The sequence below is a fragment of the Oryctolagus cuniculus genome, chromosome 13 (assembly GCF_964237555.1).
Source record: "Oryctolagus cuniculus chromosome 13, mOryCun1.1, whole genome shotgun sequence".
Classification (NCBI taxonomy): Eukaryota; Metazoa; Chordata; class Mammalia; order Lagomorpha; family Leporidae; genus Oryctolagus; species Oryctolagus cuniculus.
Genome location: NC_091444.1, coordinates 62,768,788 through 62,780,826, shown reverse-complemented (window position 1 = coordinate 62,780,826; position 12,039 = coordinate 62,768,788).

Below are 12,039 nucleotides of genomic sequence, written 5' to 3'. Positions count from 1 at the left end.
TAATTTTCTATCTGCTCAAGATTTATATTTTCTTTAGCCCAAATCCTCTCTCCTCCTATGTCTGATTGATGTTGAATCCATTTATTGTGTTCTTCATTTAAATTGTTATATTTTCATGTTATAGGATATTTACTGAACTTTTTATAGTCTGAAATTGTTTTCTGAAGCTCCATAGCTTCTCATATAATTTGCTGAACCAAAATGCTTGTCTATATTTAGTAAGTCTACTGTCCCCTTTTTCTGTTTTTTTTTTTTTCTTTATTTTGCCCAATCTTCTTGTGTAGCTGGTTATTTGTGGATGTATAACAATGAGTATGAATAATCATAGCAATTCTGGCTGCTTCCTTCTTGAAATGGGAATCTGTTTTTCTCTGACACACACTTAGGGCAGGACCAGATTACTGTCGACATGATCAGAAATTTGGATGATTTGCAACTGGCTGGTCTGTCACTGGTTTGCTTTTTTTGCTGTGGGAGGCAGAAGTTCCTGGGTCTCAACTAAAGTCCTAAGTTACTTACTGGTTCTGAACTCCAGTTTGTACTTAGCCAGCATGATGAAACTGCTTACAACTCACACGCACCTAGCTACTCGTGTTTTGATTACCACAGCTCACACGCACTTTGCTTCTTGAGTTTTCATTGCCACGTTCTGCTGGGCCTCTTGGCCTCTCAGGCCTTACAACTTTTTTTTTTTTTTGTACTTATTTTTTATTTCTCCATTTATTTTTATTTTATTTTATTTTATTTTTTTAAACTTTTATTTAATGAATATAAATTTCCAAAGTACAGCTTATGGACTGCAATGGCTTCCCCCCCATAACGTCCCTCCCACCCGCAACCCTCCCCTTTCCCACTCCCTCTCCCCTTCCATTCACATCAAGATTCATTTTCATTTCTCTTTATATACAGAATATCAGTTTAGTTTAGCATACATTAAGTAAATATTTCAACAGTTTGCTCCCACACAGAAACATAAAGTGAAAAATACTGTTTGAGTACTAGTTATAGCATTAAATCTCAATGTACAGCACACTAAGGACAAAGATCCTACATGAGGAGTAAGTGCACAGTGACTCCTGTTGTTGACTTAACAAATTGACACTCTTGTTTATGGCATCAGTAATCAACCTAGGCTCTTGTCATGAGCTGCCAAGGCTATGGAAGCCCCCTGAGTTCACTGACTCTGATAATTTTTAGACAAGGCCATGGTCAAAGTGGAAGTTCTCTCCTCCCTTCAGAGAAAGGTACCTCCTTCTTTGATGACCCGTTCTTTCCACTGGGATCTCACTCACAGAAATCTTTCATTTAGTTTTTTTTTTTTTTTTTTCCCCAGAGTGTCTTGGCTTTCCATGCCTGAAATAGTCTCATGGGCTTTTCAGCCGGATCCGCATGCCTTAAGGGCTGATTCTGAGGCCAGAGTGCTGTTTAGGACATCTGCCATTCTATGGGTCTGCTGTGTATCTCACTTCCCATGTTGGATAGTTCTCTCCCTTTTTTATTCTATCAGCTAGTATTTGCAGACACTAGTCCTGTTTATGTGATCCCTTTGGTTCTTAGTCCTATCATTATGATCAATTGTGAACAGAAATTGATCACTGGGACTAGTGAGATGGCATTGGTACATGCCACCTTGATGGGATTGAATTGGAATCCCCTGGTATGTTTCTAACTCTACCATTTGAGGTAAGTTAGCTTGAGCATGTCCCGAATTGCACATCTCTTCCCTCTCTTATTCCCACTCTTATATTTAACAGCGATCACTTTTCAGTTAAGTTTCAACACTTAAGAATAACTGTGTATTGATTACAGTATTCAACCAAAAGTATTAAGTAGAACAAACAAAAAAAATACTAAGAGGGATAACGTATAAGTTGTTCATCAACAGTCAGGGCAAGGGCTGATCAAGTCACCGTTTCTCATAGTGTTCATTTCACTTTAACAGGTTTCCTTTTTGGTGCTCAGTTCGCTGTCACCTATCAAGGAGAACAAGTGGTATTTGTCCCTTTGGGACTGGCTTATTTCACTCAGCATAATGTTTTCCAAATTCCTAACAGGGATCACTTTTCAGTTAAAATTTAAACACCTAAGAATAATTGTGTGTTAATTACAGAGTTCAGAGTACTAGAACAAAAAAAATACTAAAATGGATAAAGTATTACATTGTACATCGACAGTCAGGACAAGAGCTGATCAAGTCACTGTTTTCTCATAGTGTCCATTTCATTTCAACAAGTTTCCCCTTTGGTGCTCAGTTAGTTGTCACCGCCTTACAACTTAACACATGGCTTATGCCTTGAGAGGAACAGTAGTGCAGTGTTGGGACCCTGAGTTTTTATTTTTGAGAAGTAATTTTGTGTTTTTATGGAGTATACATGTACACTGTGGAATGGCTAAATCACACTCATGACTAATGGGTATTTGCATTACCTCAAATGTTTTTTTTTATCTTTCTATTTTTCTTAACCCCTGAAGTCCTAGCACAGAATAATTTTTACCTCCCTGCTTTCTGCTTGTCTTACATGCCATCTGTGTTTGTGTATTGATAAATGTCTCAGGGGCAAATACAAAGCAATGACTGGTTTTATAACAATGCTTTTCCTTTCTACCTGAGATCCTGGCCCCTCCAAAGTCTGGCTGCCTTGGTTTTTCCCCAATGCCTTGTTATAGATGAATTTCTGTTTTTCATTTAGCTTTTAGAATTGCTTTCCATAAAAGATTGATTTAATATAAACTATTTCCCATAGCCTGAAGAGATTCCTAAAAACCCACGTTTTCAAACATTTCATTGTATAGCAATTTATTCTCAGTGTATCATTGAATTGGAAAGACATTGTATTAAACAATAGGGGAGAATTTATTTTCTAAACTTGGGAAATAGATATATAGATGTGGTCTATATTTTATATTGAATACAAAACTGGGATAATACACATATGCAGACTGAGCATCCCTAGCAAGAAAATCCAAAATATTTTGAGTGCTGACAACATCACAAGTGAAAAATTCCACAATTGACCTCATGTGATAGGACACAGTCAAAATGTAGGTGATCATAAAATATTATGTAACATTACCTTTAGTCTATTGTATAAGGTATATATGAAGTATAAATGAATTCTGTGTTTAGACTTGGGTCTCATTCTCAAGATATCTCATTATGAATAAGCAAATATTCAAAAATCCGGAAAAAGCCAAAAATCCAACACACTTTTTTGTCTTATTTTGGATTTTGTTTTGGATTTTCATCTTTTTCTTGATTTTGGAATATTTGCATATATATAATGAGATATTGTGAGGGTAAGACCCAAGTCTAAAGCATTTTGGAGATGTACACCAAAGTGATTGATTCCAGATTATGAGATAATAGTGAATTTTTCAATGGCTTATCATGTTTTCCAAAAATATGGAAAAAGACACTTTATTTTAAAAATAAACATTTTTTCAGGTATAATTAGAGCCTAAGGGAAAGTTAGGTTGCTAAAGCTTTAATCTGAGAAGGCCTGGAGCCTGAAGAGGTTTAGTTTGCACTGGCTGAAGACAACTGAGTCCTAGGGGAGAGGTCAGCTTTCAGTACCTCATGCTGGTGGCACAGGAGCAGACTGGATGTGTAAGCAGTGTGGAAGGAGAACGAGGATCATATTGGCCTTTTCAGCAAATTTGGTATGTGCTTTGGGAGTGAGATGAATTGGCACTTCCTTTAATTGTTCTTTATTGAGCCATGCTGTTACCTTGGCCTCTCTTGTCTGGATTACAGACTCTGCCATTGCTTTCCCTCTTGTAAGCATACTACCCCTCTGGGATGGGTTAGTGCGTTTGAGGATATAACTATAATTTACTATGCATATTGTTCCCTTTTCTAGGGAAAAAGAGGAGCATTACTACATAACTGAAGCAGGGATTTTTGGGAATTGTCTAATGTCTCAAAAGAAGTTAATCCATTAAAACTGCTGCTTCAGAGAGTAGGCCTGTGGCCAGTTAAACCACAGGTTAGGATGCCTAGATCTCATGGTGGAGTTTCTAGGTTCCAGCCCAGATGCCCTCCCAGTCCCCTTCCTGCTAGTATGCATGATGGGAGGCAGCAGGTGCCAATGGCTCAAGCAGTTGGGTGTCTACCACCCTTACAGCAGACCTGGATGAAGTTTCTGAAATCTGGCTTCAACCAGGCTCAGCCCCAGCCATTGCTGGCATTTGGGCAGTAACCCAGATGATGGGAGCTCTGTCTGTCTGTCTGTCTGTCTCTCAAAATCTTGTACTCATTCCGTAGTATTTCCAAAGTAAAATAATGCCTCAGGCTTACTTATTCTGGTGCTCTTTGCTTCTATTATTCTAAATTAAATTGGTAATAATGTGATAGACTTTCTCTATCTCTTCTTCACAGCTAACTTTATCTTTGGCAGCAAATGTAGCACAGCATGCCATTGTAACTGAGCTCCCAGGTTGTTGGCCAAACAACCTGAGTTCACCCCAGCTCATGTACTTATTCATCACAAAAGTTTTTGTTTTCAATTTCTGTGATGAGTAGAATCTGTTTGGGGAAATGAAAAAGTGCCACTTGCTAGTGATGGTTACCTTAGACAATTAACCAAAACCTATATGACTGATTTTAACAAAACCAAGAAGAGTTTTCTTTGACTAGTGGTTTGACATTTATAATTTCACATACATTATATCCTTTGATTTTTAGAACTTAGTGAAGTTGTCAGGGCAGGCCTTTTATAACCCTTGTTCATGAAGAAAAAGATAAAAGATTAATTTCAGAAGATTTAATGATTTCTAATTCTCTCTACTAATTTTACAAATAATAAAACTGAATTTCAGTAGCATTTCCTTAGTCATAAAATTAACAGTATTGATGGAATTCAGATATTAACTACTTTAAAATGGAATATATTCAGAGTGGGTCTTTGGCCTAATAATGAAGACAGCTGTATCCCACAGCAGAGTACTTGAGTTCCGGACCCAGCTCTGGTGCTCGACTCCTGACCGCAGTTTCCCGCTAATGCAGACTCTGGGGAATGCTGGGGATGGCTCAAGCACTTGAGTTCCTCTCCCCAGAGTGAGAGACCTGGGTTGGTTCTTGCTCCTGGACTCTACCCAGTCTTCCAGCCCTTTGGGCATTTTGTGAGTAAGCCAGAGGGTAAGAGTGTCAAGTCTAAAGTATCTCTGTAAAGTTGTCTCTCTGCCTTTCTAATAAGTAAGTAAAGACATAATTTTTAAAACACACTGTCATGCTTTTCTCCTTTTTAGCATTATAAGTGGAGAGATGCTAAAACAGAAATAATCAAATTCATTTTGGTTTTGAATTTGAATAATCAAATTCCTTCTAACTTGATTTGGATAGAGATGAAGTAAGTGTCTAGGAGGTAAAATATTTAGCCTTTCCTCCACTCCCCGTTCCTGCATTTTATTTGAATCAGGAACTCTTGTCCATTAACCAGTTCCCTTCCTACCATATGGCTCATTTGTGTGTGTGTTCATAAGTGAATTACATGTTTATTACACATTTGTCCCTTGACAGATACAAGTTGTTTCCATATCTTGGCTATTGTGAATAGCGTTGTGATGAATATGTGAGTGCAGGCATCTTTATTAGATGGTGAATTCATCTATTTTGAACCTATACTCAGAAGAGGGACTGCTGGGTGATATAGTAGTGCTATTTTTTACTTCTTTAGGATTCTATGTACTGTTTTCCATAATGGCTGTATCAATCTCCATTCCCACCAAGAGTGTACCAAAGTTGGTTTGCTTTTCCTGAAGTCCTCATCAATATTTGTTATTTCTTCTCTTTCTGATGACAAGCATCTTAAATGGTGTGAGGTTATTACAGATTTTTCTTGTATTTGGTAAGAAATAATTTGTATTTTTCACACCAATCCTAAGGAAAGGTTAGAATGAAAGGAATGCCAGGTTTTTCTGAAATAGCAATACTTCATGGTAGCTCAATTTTGGCCATTTATTTATTTATTTTTTTAAAGATTTATTTATTTGACAGGTAGAGTTATTTGTCAGAGAGAGAGAGAGACAGAGAGAAAGGTCTTCCTTCTGTTGGTTCACCCCCCAAACGGCTGCTATGGCTGGCGCTGCGCCGATCTGAAGCCAGGAGCCAGGTTCTTCCTCCTGGTCTCCCATGCGGGTGCAGGGACCAAGCACTTGGACCATCCTCCACTGCCCTCCCAGGCCACAGCAGAGAGCTGGACTGGAAGAGGAGCAACCGGGACTAGAATCGGCGCCCATATGGAATGTCGGCGCCACAGGCGGAGGATTAACCAAGGGAGCCATGGTACTGGGCCCCAATTTTGTCAATTCAAAGTTGAGCGAAGTGTCATGCTCTAAACAGATCTCTGCACCTTACTTTTTCGTGTCAGTCATTAATGTGTGCCCATAATTGAAGGGAATATGTATTTGTATATCACTGACAGAATCCAGGCAAGACTATGCTATTTTCACAGAAGCAAATGCTAGAAGCGTAAACCTGAAGTCTGATTTCAGTTGGAAAATTCCTATAAGGAGAACTCTCTGAGGGTCTTGTCATCCGTGAGGAGATCCAACAACTCAGGTTTTCTTGCCACTCACAATCTGTTCATGTCCTTTCTGAGCTGCAGTGTGAGGTGTGTGAATAAGGATACACTAATTAGAGACTATTTTTGTCAAGGAATGCCAAGGGGAAATACTAAAAGAGAAATGAATTTTCAATCTTGATTGAGGCAGTAAATAATTCATTTGCAAGAAACTTTTAAATAATGCTTGTCAAATAAACACTGCTTTTTTGGATCCCATTAATTTTAACACCATTTTATTTCTCATTTCAAATGATTAAAATTCAAAGTACAAAAATCCATAGGGCTGGAGGAAAGAAACACAAAAGATATTTTTGAATGAAATTTGAGAGAGGATGGGAAATCAAGGAACTGATTGAAAGGTTGTTCTGAGTGTAGAAAACCACAGATGATTTGATGCCCAAGATCTTCAGATCAAGATGCTTATCAATAGTGTTTTGAGGAAGACGGTGAAATTCCTAGGAAGGGAATTCACTTTTACATCTGTAATCAAGAGAGGACCACCTTTTCCTAATGTATGTATACATGTGTGAATTTACATATGCAGCATTTATGTGCTAACCACCAGAACCGGTGTTTATTGAGTTCTCATTATACCTTAGGCACTATGGTAACTTCTCAATGCGTGTTTTCTCCTTTAGTTCCCATAACTAACCTATGATATAGATATTATCTTCATTTCACAGAATAGACAGTCAAGAAGCAGGTCAAATTCAAACACCTAGTAAGTGGCAAAACTTGGTTTGTGTGTGCTTTTATGGGTGTGTGCACATGTATGTGTGCATATATCAAAATGTATTTCCAATATTTTGGCCAGTTAAATTCTTAACACTGCTGCTTGGGAGAATCTGTCTTATACTTCTTGAAGGGAATAAGATATGGGCGCAAAAAAGTGAGGATTTCAGGGGAAGTAAAATGACAAGAAATAGCTGCTGATATTTAGTAGGGACTCACATACCAATATCTGAATAGAGGGTTAATGTGATTATGAGAGGAAAGCAACAAAATGAAAAGTCGTTAAGTTTTGTCCTTCTAAAACTTTTTGTTAAGTCAAAATCAGGATGTAAAGAAGAATCTAATTATTCCTATCTTAGGTTTTTTCTATTTATAATGCTAAAAAGAGAATGTAAATGTGTACATGATTAGAAAGCAATCAAGACCCAAGTCTGATATATAGCTTAGAGGCATTATAAGGTCATTACAAAGTCCCAAACCTAAAAGCCAAAAAGAACATGTATGCTACCATACAGCCATTGTGACAAAGTAGAAAAAGACTTGAATTTGGAGTCTGAAGACCTGAATTGTCAGTCTGCATCCGCCATCTGTATATATAATGCGTTACTGGAACAATCCCCTCAACTGAAATCTCCAATGATACAATGCTGCTGACTGGTTTCGTCATCAGGGGCTGTTTCTCCTTTAATACCTCATATCTGTTTCTTTTTTTAATTTTAACTTTGATTTTTTAAAAATTGATTTAAGGGGGGCCAGCACTGTGGCTCACTAGGCTAATCCTCCACCTACGGCACCGGCATCCCATATGGGCACCAGGTTCTAGTCCCGGTTGCTCCTCTTCCAGTCCAGCTTTCTGCTGTGGTGGCCGGAAGGCAGTGGAGGATGGTCAAGTGCTTGGGCCCTGCACCCACATGGGAGACCAGGAAGAAGCACCTGTCTCCTGGATTCGGATCGGCATAGCTTCAGCCGTAGTGGCTGTTTGGGGGGTAAACCAATGGAAGGAAGACCTTTCTCTCTGTCTCTGTCTCTCTCTCTCACTAACTCTATCTGTCAAATAAATAAAATAAAATAAATTTATTTAAGGTATACAAATTTCATGTATTTCATATATGGAAAGTGATACCTTCCACCCTACCCGCCCCCCCCCTCCCGCCCTGCCACCCACACTCCCACCCTTCTTCCTCTTTCCTCTCCTAATCCCATTCTTATTTTTCACAGGGGTCTATTTTCATGTAACTTTATACCTATAAGATTAATCATTCACTAAGTAAATTGTTCAACAAATACTATGAAGAAAAAGTACTTTTAATCTTTCTTTCAAAACCCTCAGTCTCTTTCTGTTAATGTATACTCTTCTTGTTACTGTCATCTGGCTTCTGGGTTATTCTTCTTCATTCAAGGATGATTTAGCTCTTGGCTCGTGGTGACCCTCTCCATACTTACATCTGCCATCACTCCTGATGTAATTGACATCCACGTGGGATGACCCCAGTCCACTAGTTCTTTGATTTTTATCACCTCCTTTTACTTTTTTTCTCTCTGTTCCCAGACTCAACACTTACTCTGTCGGCTGGTGTTGACTTGTTAGATGCATTCTCTGACCAATCCCTCCTATTCTTTCATTACGGTTACAGTATAATCACTTCGGCAAAAGCTTCTTTCACCACACTAAGCTCACCTATCCTATGACTTCCCATTTCTTTTGCCATCCATCTCTTTCTTTTTACTTTCTACTTTTCTCTACCTACATGCCATTGTCCATAATTATCATCATTCTCTCTATTATGCTCTCTTGGAGAAACTTCATGTTCTTTTTCTAACTTTCTACTTTCTTTTTTTTAATAAACATAAATTTCCAAAGTACAACTTTTGGATTATAGTGGCTTCCCCCCCCCCATAACCTCCCTCCCACCCGCAACCATCCCATCTCCCGCTCCCTCTCCCATCCCATTCGCATCAAGATTCATTTTCAATTCTCTTTATATACAGAAGATATACTAAGTAAAGATTTCAACAGTTTGCACCCACACAGAACCACAGAGTATAAAGTACTGTATGAGTATTAGTTATACCATTAATTCACCTAGTACAACATATTAAGGACAGAGATCCTACATGAGGAGTAAGTGCACAGTGACTCCTGTTGTTGATTTAACAATTGACACTCTTATCTCCCCTCAAACTTGCCATAACCTGAAAGGTTATAACATTTGCCCATGTTCATACACTCAAGACAAAGGGCCAGATCACAAACAACACATGCAAAATATTTCTGATAAATTTCAACATTAGTGATCTCTTCATATCACATCACTGTTTTTGGTTCTCCTTTCATTGGAGAAACAAAGCATGGCACTAACAAGGATGGTAGATAGAGAGAAAGAGCCATAACACAATTGCTTAGTTTTGTTGTATTAAAGATTTATTTATTTATTTAATTTACTTGAAAGGCAGAATTACAGAGAGGGGTGGAGGGATGAGGAAAGGGGAGACAGAGAGAGAGAGAGATCTTCCATCAGCTGTTTCACTCCCCCGATGGTAGTAGCAGCAAGGGCTGGAGCATGCCAAAGCCAGGAGCTTCATCCAGATCTCCCATGTGGGAGATAGTGGCCCAAGCACTTGGGCCATCTTCTGCTGCTTCTCCCAGGTCATTAATAGGGAGCTGGATTGGAAGTGGAACAGTGGGACATGAACCAGTGTCCATATGGGATGCTGGACTTGCAGGTGATAGTTTCACCCACTATATCACAACACTGGCCTCCACAATTGTTTAGTTTAGTTTTTTTTTTTTTTTTTTTTTTTTTTTTTTTTTTTTTGCCAGAGTGGATAGTGAGAGAGAGAGACAGAGAGAAAGGTCTTCCCTCTGCCACTGGTCCACCCTCCAACAGCCACCACGGCCGGCGCGTTGCAGCCAGCGCACCGTGCTGATCTGAAGCCAGGAGCTAGGTGCTTCCTCCTGGTCTCCCATGGGGTACAGGGCCCAAGCACTTGGGCCATCCTCCACTGCCTTCCCGGGCCACAGCAGAGAGCTGGCCTGGAAGAGGAGCAACCGGGACAGAATCCGGCGCCCCGACCGGGACTAGAACCCGGTGTGCCGGCACCGCTTGGTTGAGGATTAGCCTATTGAGCCGCGGCGCCGGCCACGATTGTTTAGTTTTAAAACAAAGATCTCTTTAGTATTAATAAAATTCTAGTTTGAATGCTTCTAATACCAACAAATAATCTGATGTTCATCGTGATTAATTTGCCTAGGTCATGTATAAAAGGCTACTCCAACAATTGTATGGAAGTGTGTATAATGAAAAATCACCCATGGATTTCAATATTTTTGTACCAGAATAAACTTATTTTTTATCTCTGTTTTCCATAAAATTGTTGAAATACCCTAGTAAATAGTTAATGGTACATTCCAGAAGGCAACCAGGTTTTCTGAATTTTAGACCCCAGTGCTAATATGTAAACTCATTTATGTGCATTGAACTGCAGAGCCTCATGTATGTATTTTGTTAGACATATGTAGTCAGGTGAATTTACACATAATGCATTGCCCTGATGTTGACTTTTAAATGTTTATTGATGGGGCTGGTGCTTTGTCCTAGCAAGTAAAGCCACCTGATTTGCTGGCATCCCATAGGGCACCAGATCGAGTCCCGGCTGCTCCAATTCCAATCCAGCTCTCTGCTATGGCCTGGGAAAACAGTAGAAGATGGCCCAAGTCCTTGGTCCCTTGCAACTGCTTGGGAGACCCAGAAGAGGCTCCTGGCTTTGGACCAAGTCAGCTCTGGTCATTGTGGTCATTTGGGGAGTGAACCAACAGATGGAAGACCTCTCTCTCTCTCTTTCTCTCCTTCTCTCTCTGTGTAACCCTTTCAAATAAATAAATCTTTTAAAAAAAAGTTTATTGATTCTCAGAATCCATTCCTAGAGGAAAGATCAATCTGTACATTAAGTACCATATATATACTAATGATTTTGATGGGTAGAACTTCAGGTTAATTGCATGATTCAGGTACCTACAGAAGATTAATAAGCACAGGAGTGACCTATGGGAGTTTCTAGAAATACAGGCACTTTCTGGTTGCCTATACTTCACCTATGAAAGTGAAATATAAATGCATTCTTAATAAGTCCATTTGAGATCACTATACATTTGTGCCAGAATTTTATTCAAAGTTTAAATTTTGGAAAATATGGACACATTTAAAAAATGGACTATAAACTGGGGTTCAATTCCAAAGTTACGCATGTGGAAAAGTGCACGGATACTGGTGATCTCTCTTGTTTTCTCAGTGTGAACACTGAGAGTGGACGGGATTGTTGAAAGCATTTTTTTTTTTTTTTTTAAGAAATCCAGTAGCCTATTGATTGGTTCTCACTTTTTATGTATCAAAATCTTTAAAACTATGAGGAAGCAAATAAATGGAGGTATAGCCAGTTTTCACTTTAATGAACATGAACAGAAGCAGAAATATTATATAAAAACATGCTGACTTCACAGAAAAAATTTTCATGGTTAAACTATTTAATGTAACAAATTGATAGTGGAGAATTAAAGGTGTTTACTATGGTTTCCTGGTACTGATCTATCATTTATAGAGAAACTCTTGACTGCATTACCATGGCTGGGCTCAGGAAGGGAGTAGATGAGACATAAGAGATGTTTGTGCTGTGGTGGTCAGAGAGTCAACAGTGGCTTAAAACCACCTGTCATTTAGTGCAGAGAAATTACTTTCTTCTGGATAAT